The sequence below is a fragment of the Trachemys scripta genome, chromosome 1 (assembly GCF_013100865.1).
Source record: "Trachemys scripta elegans isolate TJP31775 chromosome 1, CAS_Tse_1.0, whole genome shotgun sequence".
Classification (NCBI taxonomy): domain Eukaryota; kingdom Metazoa; phylum Chordata; order Testudines; family Emydidae; genus Trachemys; species Trachemys scripta.
The window spans coordinates 226,119,915-226,131,727 of NC_048298.1; the positions used below are offsets into that span (position 1 = coordinate 226,119,915).

The following is an 11,813-nucleotide window of genomic DNA, read 5'->3' on the forward strand; positions in this document are numbered from 1 at the left end:
CTAACCTTGTTATCTCCACACTGATTTATACCTGCCTCTGGAGATTTCCATTACGTGCATCTGAAGAAGTGAGGTTCTTACCCACGAAAGCTTATGCTCCCAATACTTCTGTTAGTCTCAAAGGTGCCACAGGACCCTCTGTTGCTTTTTACAGATTCAGACTAACACGGCTACCCCCCTGATACTTAGCACTAATAAAATGATTAAGAGGTCATTTATGCTTACTGTAGGAGCCATGTTCAAGAGAAATTGTAAACCCATTGAAATTACAATAGAGGAGCTTTGTACCGAATCTTCCATGTCTGAAAACTTTGCATTCAAAATAGACGACATTAAAAAAGTATTAAAAAAAAAGAAGATTTATTCTGAAAAGTGATTACATAAAAAAGCACATTAAGATATCTGTTCACTGGGTATTGTACCTGCTTATTTTAATGACAAAAAATAGCTTTCACTGTTTTATTCTTGATAGCCCTGCAAAGCTAACAGCGATTATAAGAACCAGAGCTGAATTCTGCTCTCTAGTGAACTATCACCATAGCTAAAATTCAAAATTCTGATCAGTTACAACTATGCTAACCAATTAAAGGAAAAAAAGGTTGCACAGGTGTCATTGACGACATTATCTGAGTACAAGGTGGCCCAGATACTCCTTAGGACATAATTAGACCTGAAGAAACTTATTACTGATGACAATGCCTGATAAAGAAGCCAGTTTGACTTTCACATCCCAGTCAAAGCATGATAGGCTGAGAGTAAAGCCATTTCTGTATTAAAACATGTATACCAGTGTAACTAAGTTGATTTAGCTACATCAGTTCAAACCCTTAGACAGACTTGAGGCTGTATAAATTGTTCTAAAACCAATTTAGCTTATAACATTTTCTCCTTTTGTATAGTTCTTCCAAAAAAGCAACAAAACATTTTACAAATAGAAAAATTATAAAACCACAAAACCTAGTAAAAAGGCATTTGGAAAAAAGTGTAGTATCTGAAGCTAATCTTAAACAATTTGGAAATTAACTAGACCTCAAGTTGATATGGCCCTTTGAGCTTTTATTTTTCCTGCAACAAAGCAAAACCAGAATTAGTAATCACTCAAAGCCACATATAGCTGTAAATGCCAATCAAAAATTAGTACTAGGAGAACAGAAAGATCTAGTAGGAAGGTCAGTTACAACTATACAGATGTATATATTAATGTGTACACACACAAGTTCTATGACAATTGAAAAACAAAATAGAACAAGACCACCTACTTATATGGAAGCAGAATTATGATCTACATATTTTATATTTGTCACCTGAAGTACATTCTCAAAAAAAAAAAAATACAGCACAGTCAGAGAGAATTATTTCTTCTCCCCCACTTAATTTAATAAGAACTCTCACCAACAGAAGTTGGTCCAATAAAGATTGCCTCACCACCTTCCCTTTTATATGATTTCCATGCATGCTAACAAAGATAGCAACTTTAAGTAGATGGTACTTTATACCCCATTCATGTGTCTGCCAGGAAATTATACCACTAACAGACAATCTTCTACCTGACCTAAAGCATTTCCATTAAGTCCACCCTAAAAAGAGCTGACAGAGGTGCTGGAATGTTTGCAGGCTTATTACAAACAAAACCCGGAAGAATTCACTTGCTGGAGTATAGCTCTGGGGTAAAGATAAATCTGACCCAGATGATTTACATGGTATCTGAGCAAACTGTTTGGCAGCGCCAAAAAAAAAAAAAAAAAGAAAAAAAAGTGGGGAAAGAGGTGACTTTCTAGAATCATTATAAAATAATTTGGAAAATCAGCATCAAGATGTTAGAAGGTAAAAACACCAAATGGAAGAACTGCAAGTGTCAAATGCATGGTTGGAAAGATAAATGGGACATAAAAGACAACACATTCAAGCGTTTTTAAATAGCTTTGACATTTGATTTATCCTACTCCCCCCACTCCATCTCAGCACTTAAAGTGGCTCATTTTTGGTTAAAAAATGCAGCAAGCCCTGGAAAGAAATGAGAAAACTAGAATGATAATTTAATCACTTTTTTTAAGGCAGTGAACTAGTACCTTCAAAAGCAGTTCGTTAGATGCCCAGGCAGTCTGGTTGATGCTGAGTTGGCAGCCTTTTAAAAAACTTCAGAACTCAGCCATCCTGTTTTCCATGATTTTACTTCCATAGTTTTCTGCCATTTTTTGGCCACAATCTGACACTACCTTATTCACAAACCAGATTTAGGGTAGAAATATGGATATTCAGTTGTAAACTCTATAGGAGAAGGCATAAACTAAGGATTAGGTCCATAAATTATGTTTTAACCTCTTCCTCCTGTGCTGGCTCAACCCATGAGCTTTATATTTGGTAAATCATATTAGCTAAACACCACAAATATTTCATAGTTTCTCTGAATAGTTTTACTTTATCTGTGTGTGGCCCATTTCTGTTTAATTAGATCAAGCCAGATTTCCACTGAGACTGCAAGAGTAGCATCATCAACATCCATCCATCTAATCCCTTGGGAACATCTTTCAACTGCCATTGTAAATTCAGCCTGTAGACAGCCTTGTTGTGTAAAATGCTGTATTTTGATTCAAGTCTCTCTCATGCTCAGTGCAAATTTCAATACACTTATGGTAGCTGGATGAAAATAGAGAATTTTCCAGAGACTTTGACGAAGTATCATTGGGAAGCTACTTTAAAGCCTGTTTAAGACACCAATCAGGTGTTTCATGAATGAAAGTGCTGGAAATTTAAAAAAATCATTTGCATTGTGTTTTAGAGTTACTAGGTCTTACTTCTTTATAAGGTTTAAGTATACTGAACACCCATGTGTCAGAATTTTAGGGTGACTTCACCCACAACATTTTTAACTTTTTCATTTTATTTTTGTTATTTGAGTAGATGGAAAAAGGCCAACCAAAAGCTGTAGAGAAAAGTATCTTCAGCAAACTGGACACAATATTCTGCCATTTTTCCCCATAGAAGAACCAACCGCATTAAACAAGAATGCATTTGCTCCATGTATGTATGCTTGTAGCCATTATTAGATCACTCACATTTTTCCAACCATTTAGTATTAATATCAGTGTTGATTCTTTCAGTTCTTCCTTCAATTTGATTCACTTTTACCACATTTAGATGTGAAACTGAGTTCAAATTTGTCTAGAGTAGTACATGCAGGGCAAGGTGCTTCACTTGCCTCTTTACAATGCTCATTTCATGCTACACTGAAGGGGATTATGATGTTAGCATAAGATAAGATTGCAACTTCATTATCAAATTCAAGTCTCTGTCTTTAAAATGATAATCACCAGTTTGTTCTTTGCCATTTGAGAGACAGACTGTTGTTGAACAAAGCTGGATGTTGAAGAGTTGATGGAATGTCCAAAACAGTGGCTTAAATTATTACAGTATAATAGCAATGCTGACCAAACCATCAAAAGTCTCACTTGCTGGTGGAAGCTCAGTGTTCTGCTCTTCCTGTCCAACAGTGAAATTTTAATTCAGTGGCACATTTGCTCTTTAGGAATCCAGAAAAATTGATTTTCTGCACTTCTTGAGCAGAGATGGTTAAAAAAAATTTTTGTCTGACTGATTTCCCAGAGCCTGAAAGCCCTGGCAGCTGCTGAGTAAATTTCAATCAAGCGGTCAGGTCCAGGGAGCAGATTTTGTTTTGGAAACACCATGTTCCAGGGGGAAACCCTCTCCCGCACCCCACCCCGATTTCCAGTTTGCAGGGCTTAAAAATATTGGATTCATTCTGACTGAATGAAAACCAAATTTCAAAACCACAATTTCCCACAGCTCTGCTCTTGAGATGACCACAAATTTCACCTATCTGGCTGTTTATCAATGTTTACATTTCATTTTAGAATTATCATTTGTTTTGATTACTTCATTGCATTCAGTCATGTGAGGGAAAGAAGCCTCTCTCTGTTTTTCCCCTCCTTGGTGCTGCAGATGTGGAAGATCTATTCTCTACTCTTTCACCATCTTCCACCTTGGAGCCGCCTCCTCATTGAATAACTCCTGTGCCTGCCTCTGCTGTTCCTTAGCGCTTTCCTAAGGAGCCACAAAAATCAAACTCACATTCTGCTGAAGTAGAAAGCACGTGCCCAGGAAAACTTTTTTTGTGATCAGGCCCAAATCTGGATGGGATTTCTCCATACTATGTCACCATAACGGGTGATAAGTCCCGTTGGAATCAATTTGATATTAAGGTATGCAAGTTAATGCTAAAATGATATTAAAAAGAAAAAATAGGAAACAGGATGTTAAAGGAGAATAAAAAAAGTCACAAATGATCCCACCAAGGACTTGTAATGCTTTTCCTTGTCAGGAGTATACACCTTCCTGGTTCGTTATCACTTTTGTACGTGGTCATTCAAAATCTGGAAAGAACTGGTGTGAAGCAATGGGGGAGGGAGGGGGAGAAATATTGCCACTTATTTTGCAATATATGCTACGTGGTGTGTTCGTAAAATATTTGGTATACTGGAACAAAAAATTGCTTACAATTTAATTACCCCATTTACATTTCAAGCCTGTCAAATCATTTAGAAGTAAACTTGTGAATATTTTCATGAATGAAAGCCCTAAATTCAGTTATGATTCTGTGTGAGAGAGAGAAAGAGACAGAGAGATGGAGAGGGATCTACTCAGTCAAACCCCCTAATTTTTGCACAAACCATTATTAATCTGAAAGTTTGTAACAGAGGTACCATATTCATTATTTTCGTGTTTTAAAAGTTTCTGTCATTCAATCAGGGAAATGAAACAATACCACATGACCAACCACTTACTACAAATAACAAGGAACTGAAGATTTCATGAACAACCCATACACTGAGATTTCTTCCTTGAAATTATTTGCTGAATACTTACAAATAGCTAACACATTCCAAAACATCAAAATTAATTTGTGAACTTGCTAAACAAAGAAAAGGTTACATTCATAATTATTACACAAATTAGTTACTTATAACCAATGCTTTTGTTATAGTCTTTAGTTATATTTGTATAGTGATACACCAATCCCTCTCTGAGACAGAAGAATAAAATACAAGCTGGCGCGCTAGCCACACCACCGTGCAGCACAGAGCACCGGGCTCTGCAGCTGTGCTGCCCCAGGAGCTCGCAGCCCGCCGCCCAGAGCATTGCGCCGGCAGCGGAGCGAGCTGAAGCTGCGGGGGAGGGGCCAGGGGCTAGCCTCCCGGGGCAGGAGCTCAGGGGCCAGGCAGGAGGGTTCTGTGGGCCGTAGTTTGCCCACCTCTGAATTACACGGACATACGGAGGTGAAAAAATACAATCCTGAGGTTCGACTTCTCTCCATTGAAGTCAATACCTGGCTGTGACATTACACACTTAAGCCCTCCTGCAAGATGTTAGCTTATAGTTAGCAATCTCAAAAGACAATAAAATACAGAACAATATTTATAATATATTGATGGGAGGGGTTGTATTTCACATTTGCAGCTGTACCCAGGAGACAGCACAAAGAGCAAGGTTATTTTAGAATAACATTAAATCTAAGTGATCAGTTGCATTAAGGTAGCTACATATTCTCAGACCAAGTTTTTTAAAACAGGAGCCTAAAGTGAAGCTGTTAAATCTATATTTAGGAAGCCAGACAAATGACCCAATTTTCAAGAGCGACAAGTACCCCACAGCTCCCGTTAACCTCAAGAAGCCTCATTCTTACCTGATGCATTCTCCACAGACCTATATTCTGTCAGTTCTGAGTGCAAAATGTTATCATCATCTGTTAGCTTTCATTACATAAACAGAAACACCCCTGATGAGGGATGCTATTAACTTGGTAGTTTCCAAGTTTTCAATAAAGTATGCTCAAAATTTTGTTTATAAACTCCAACTTCACTATGTTTCAAACACTAAAACAAAATTATTTTAAAATTGAGACAGCAAAGAGATACACCAAACATAAAATGGTAGAATGGAGTCATTTTTCTCTTTAAAAATTCCAGAAGTATTGAAATTATTCACCTATAACTGTCCAAAAAACTAAATCTTTACCACAGGAGTAAGTGGTAAATTTGGCTATGTTCACCATTTGTCAGCAACAAAGTGACTAAAACCCCACTTTAAGATGCAATGCACATTTAGCTACAGAATTGGTAATGACATCTCCATAATTTCAGATAGATGCACAGTAAGAACATACCAACCTGCCTTAACTGGCTCTTTAAAGTATCCTTCATAAACATATATGATGTTCTAAACAAAGTATCTTTGTTTTAAGTAGCAAACTAACATCTGATTACACACACACACACGCTTAATTCAGAGCCCCACAAATTCACTTGTCTAGGCCCCAGGCAAATAACTCAAACAAGAGTGTAGAAGAGATACACTGTTTGTTATTTTTGTTTGACCTGTACCAGTTTTCATACAAAGCTCACTAAATGTGTTCTACAAAGTGGGTAAGAACTATTATCTGTATCCTAGAGATATAAAGAAAAGTTGTACTCTTCAGTAGGTCATATACAATGAGTTAACTATATAGGTGGGACTAAAATCCAAGCCTCCAGACCAGGGGTCGGCAACGTTCGGCACACGGCTCGCCAGGGTAAGCACCCTGGCGGGCCGGGCCAGTTTGTTTACCTGCTGACGCGGCAGGTTCGGCCGACCGCGGCCCCCACTGGCCACGGTTCACCGTCCCGGGCTAATGGGGGCGGTGTGAAGCGGCGCAGGCGAGCGATGTGCTGGGGGCAGCTTCTCGCCGCCCCCGTTGGCCCAGAACGGCAAACCATGGCCAGTGGGGGCCGCGATCGGCCGAACCTGCCACATCAGCGGGTAAATAAAACTGGCCCGGCCCGCCAGGGTGCTTACCCTGGCGAGCCGCGTGCCGAACGTTGCTGACCCCTGCTCCAGACTCTAGGCAGCACGATCAAGTGAGCATGAAGTTTTAAAGTTTCCAAAGATTGTTTAGATATCTTACCTACAGAAATATTGTGAGTTTTAAACAGACATCTTATTTTAAAACTCGTGTTTATTATTCTTTTAAATCAACAGAACACATTAAAATTAAATTAGTTCTTGTAACCACGCAGCTGCTATCATGCCAACAAGGGATTAGAAACACCATTTAACTTACAGGAAAATGCAAATGTAAAACCAAAGGTAATGGTAGAGGCCTTAGGGGCAGTAATAGGATCTCAAACTACTTTTACTCATTTTTTAAATTGGCTCGATTTCAAGTTGACTGTATCCCTTTTATAATATAGGCACTAAGGATGAAACTTACAAGGGGGACTTAGGCATCCATGACATTCACAAAAAATGATTGCTCTGCTGCTTCCTAACCCTGTAGAAACCTAAAGTCCGCACCAGTAAAGCCCCTACGGTGCCTACATTTTGACAGCTGGACATGTGCAAAGCCAGCTCAGTGATGACACTGCCCACCAACTTAGTGCCTAAATCACACCCACTTACACCCCAGTGGGATTCTCAAACGAGGCATTCCACGCCTATCTTGCCTTGGGGCCCAATTCAGGAGACAAGTTCTGAGCACCCCTATACCTACACAACAGATGCAAGAAGTGGCAGTCGTGCCACCCCCTCCTTCCCAGTAACCTTTAGCACAATGGTTACTGGAATACTCACCAAGAGTCTTGGGAGACCAAGGTTCAATCCCCACTGTGCCTGATACAGAGCTGGGTCTTTAATTTGGGTCGTCTACCTCCCAGAAGAGTGCCCCAACACTGGACTATGGAGTATTTGGGGGCAGGTCTCACTCTCCTGTTGAAGCCACAACCATAAATATTTTAAAGAACTGCTAAGAGCAAAATGCATTCAACATTCTCCACAAGAGTAGAAGTTCAGCAATAAAGAACAATAGCTTTTGGAAAACATACTCTAAGTAAGTTACAGGTAAACTGCCATTTTTAAAAATGACAAGACAAGATAAAAAATATATATAATTTAATTTTACCTTATTAAAATAACAAGGATGACAGCCTCTGAGATCCCAAGAAATGACACAAACTTTCTGGTTTCTCTATCAGAGTGAGTTCACAAGTAACAGGTAGAAAGGGAAAGAGGGTTTAACCCCAATCTTGCCCAGAGGCCCCCTAATGCAAACACTTATACTCACGGAAGATTCTACTGATTTCAATAGACCCCTGATCTGGTAATATGTTTCGACACCACTACAGGTGTTCATGTGTCATCTCCTTTGCAAATCTTTGCTTCAGGTACCTGTTATATTACTTGCTCACTCTAGAAAGAAAACAAGGAAAACAGCTGCTCAGATTTCTCAGAATCTTAAGGAAGCAGTTTTTGTAAAGGTGACCTAAAAAATAAAGGGGGGTGGAGTGGTTATAGCTTTTTTTGGTGATTTATAGTCCACACAAAAACTGAAAAAGATTTTCCCACCTCTGCAAAGGTTTTGTTCCCCTTGCTTTCCTTAAGACTTAAAAATATAAGGCATGTCATGTCTAGTCTGACTGGAATTCACACAAAAAAGACCCAAATCGTTTCAGAGCACACCCTACTGTGAATTTTTTTTTTTTTTTTTTAAATCTACTCATTTTTCTACTAGAAGAGCCTTTCAATATCATTTACTTTAAAAAAACTTGTAAGGTATTTCTGATTTCCACTTTATAATTTTTAAGGGTCTTCTGGGCAGTCTTAAGAGTTACACTACCAAGCTCAGATCTTTCCCTTCTTCTCTGTGCACATGCCCAGGCCCCCAGCATTTTAGCTTAATCAGAGCTGAAATTGAAAATATCCTCATGTATTGTTCAGGAATAGTAGATGCAATTGAGCTCCCCCCCAAACAGCATATCATAGGTGTGTCACCTACATGATGTAAGAAGTGCAAGTGATTAACAAAACAGTGAATCTTGTCATACACAAACTGCTGTCAAATGCATGAAGAAAATCTAAAAAGAACAGCTGTCTAATCTCTGCCAGTTATAACATTAGGTGTTACTTATAGCAATAGTAGATTCCCATATGAAAATTTTGTATGACATTTTCAACTGGATGGTGGCTTTTCAATTACAGGACTGCCAACCAAAACAGTTGTCTCCCCTCCGCCACATATATAAACAAATGGAAAGCAGGATAAATGCAGATTTGTTTTTTAAACTAGATTTTCAATTGTTTAGTCCAAAGTATCATTGGATTAAATTTAAAGCTCACAATCACCTAGAAATATGCTTCCACCCTGAGTTCTGAATCATGTATAGTTAACCTTTTCACAACACCAAAAATGCTTTATTCACAGAAATTATGTTTTAAAGAAAGTGCAGTATTTAAAAAATATGAAAATGGAAGAGTAAATATCTCTAGCTGCACCATGATATTTTAACACTCTTCCATGGCTTGTCATACAATATAGTTGATTTGTAAGCATTATTATTTGCATTACAGTAACACCTACTCATTGTGCTGGGAGCTCTGCAAGTGTAAAATAAGACAGGCCTGTCTCAAACAGCATGACAACATTAACCAAATACAATATGAAGGGTACTGAAAGATGTTTTCTGGAACAGCAGCAATAGAAACTTCCACTTTCTAATTCCAGCGCTAACGTGACATTTATCAGAGGGGTAGCCGTGCTAGTCTGTATCCACAAAAACAATGAGGAGTCCGGTGGCACCTTAAAGACTGACAGATTTATTTGGGCATAAGCTTTTGTGGGTAAAAAAAAAAAAAAAACACTTCTTCAGATGCATGGAGTGAAAGTTACAGATGCAGGCATAAATGTGACATTTGGCACTCTGTCGGGATTCCCCATTGTAAAGTAATGATACTACTTACCTGCATCACACTAGGCTATGATTAATGTATTTCTAACACTGTGTACATGTAAAGATGATGCAAGTATGTATTATTTTAGCTAAACTACTATCTAGTAAGAAGTTTTTAAAGCTAAAAGATCAAGTATTTCAGATTCATGAAAAATCTGTCTGATTTACCTGCACTCATCAAGTGAGAAATACTACCAACACATACTATAAAGACATTAAGACAACTCTTCCACATAAGCTACATACTTTTCAGTATGACTTTATTCCTCATGGCAGAATATGTCCTTATTTATTCCCAAGGCAATTCTCATTTTGCATACTAGGCTAACCTCCCACCACACCCAAATGCACTCTTTCATGATTAAGCAGACTGGTGCAGAAACTAACAAGTCTTCACATCTATGTGCACTGAACAAAGAACATTTCAGCATGGACTTCTCTTATTAGGCGTATGCGCAGAGCATGGTGTAACAAGGCCCTGATCGGTTCTTTTAGCATTACCACAGTATTTATAATTTAAGTGCCAAGAGATCATAATAAAAAATACATAAGTGCACGCTGACCTGGTGAGCCGAACCACAAATCACCTTTGCTTTCAGCTTGATTAGCACAAGGGGGGGGCATTTATTTCTTACACCCACTAATCAATTTAAGCTACATCAAAATAAGCCACTCTAAACAGAAATAACTGTGCCCTCACAGGGTTTTCACGGGTTTAACTAAAATCGGTTTTAAAAGATCACAATGCTACTTAAACTGGTGCAACTTTCTTGAACTGACAAGGCCGTAAGTGGCAGCACCCCTGCCTGCGAGAGCCTTCATTCAGTACACAATGCGGGAGCCGAGAGAGAGAGAGAGAAAAGCAGAGAAAAATCAAAGGGACGCTTGCGGCTCATGCACTTGTTATTGCCCCTTTGTCGACACACGTGGGGGCCGAAAGGGAGAGAAAAGCTCTGCGAGGAGCTGCCGAGCGAGCCAGCCCCAGGCTCACCCCACAGGATCCACCCACCCCCCGCACCCCGATGCTGCGCCGCCGCCAGGCGCGGCTGCCTTCGCCCCAGTCGCTGGCGCCCCCGCCCCAAATGCTGCCTCGGGTCCCGGTCCGGGGCCGGTGCCCCGGAGCCGCTCGGGGAGACGAGCCCCGCTCGGGGCCCTGCTGCCGCTGCTGCCCCCGGCCCTGCCGGGAGAGGGAGCCGCGCAGCCCCGCGGCCTTGGCGCCAACTGCCCCGCGCCGCCTCCACGAGGCTCCCGCCCGCAGGGCCCCGCTCACCTTCTGGCCGCGCCCGCGTCCCCCGGCGTGTGCGGCCGCAGCGGCTCCGGGGCGCTCAGGGCCGCTCCCCGCCGCTCATCGCCCTCCCCGGCCGGGCGTCTCCGCTGCCGCCGCCGCCTCCCCAGTCCCCGGCCGCGCGCGCGCCTAGGCCCCGGCCGCCCCGCTCATGCCGGCCCCGCGGCTCGCTGCTGGCGCTGGCTCTGGCAGGCGGCGGAGGCCGCACACAGGAGCCCTATTGTACCAGGGCCGCCGCGGCGCCAGGCCCCGCCCCTTCCCGGCCCGGCCGGCGCGTCCCGCCGCCGCTGCGCAGAGCGGCCTCCAGCCCCAGGGCCGCCCCCCGGCGCGCCAGGGCCCCCTTGCCCGGGACCCAGCCCTTCGGGGGATCGGGTCCTAAACGCCCCCCGCGGGCCAGGTAGCGGGGGCCGGGGACCCCCTCGGTACCACCCACCGTCGGCTCCTTGGCTGTGCCACAAGGGCGGAGGCTGCTCGGATCCATCCCCCTCCCCAGCGAGAGCGCACAAGGGCCGCCCTTGAACAACGGAGCAGGTGGCAGAAGGGGAAGCCGAAGCGGAGACGGGAGCTGGCTCAGGCCACACAAACCCTCCAGCCAGCCCGCCAAGAGGCACGATTCGAGCTGGGGACTGCCAGCCTCAGGCCTGGGGAAAGCAGCTGCTGGGCTGTTTTTAACCATCCTTGGGCCCCTTGGCCCTGCTCCTCCACCCACTGAAGCGCATAACAGCCCACTGAACTTCATGGGGTTACTCACA

General features: G+C 42.1%; 1 protein-coding gene across 8 annotated transcripts in view; it reads right to left on the bottom strand.

Annotated features, from left to right (window-relative positions):
• JADE3 (jade family PHD finger 3) overlaps positions 1 to 11,568 on the bottom strand; it is a 76,265-nt gene extending 64,697 nt beyond the window's left edge. For 3 of the 8 annotated variants that reach the window (XM_034757880.1, XM_034757889.1, XM_034757830.1), the window contains exon 1: positions 11,047 to 11,192. The gene's annotated coding sequence lies outside the window, so the exon portion shown is untranslated. Of the gene's footprint in view, positions 1 to 7,623; positions 7,720 to 11,046; positions 11,193 to 11,494 lie in introns of those variants that run through there. The other 5 variants (XM_034757838.1, XM_034757859.1, XM_034757850.1 and 2 more) reach the window with 5 other exon arrangements.
• Between the last annotated feature and the right edge of the window lie 245 nt (positions 11,569 to 11,813).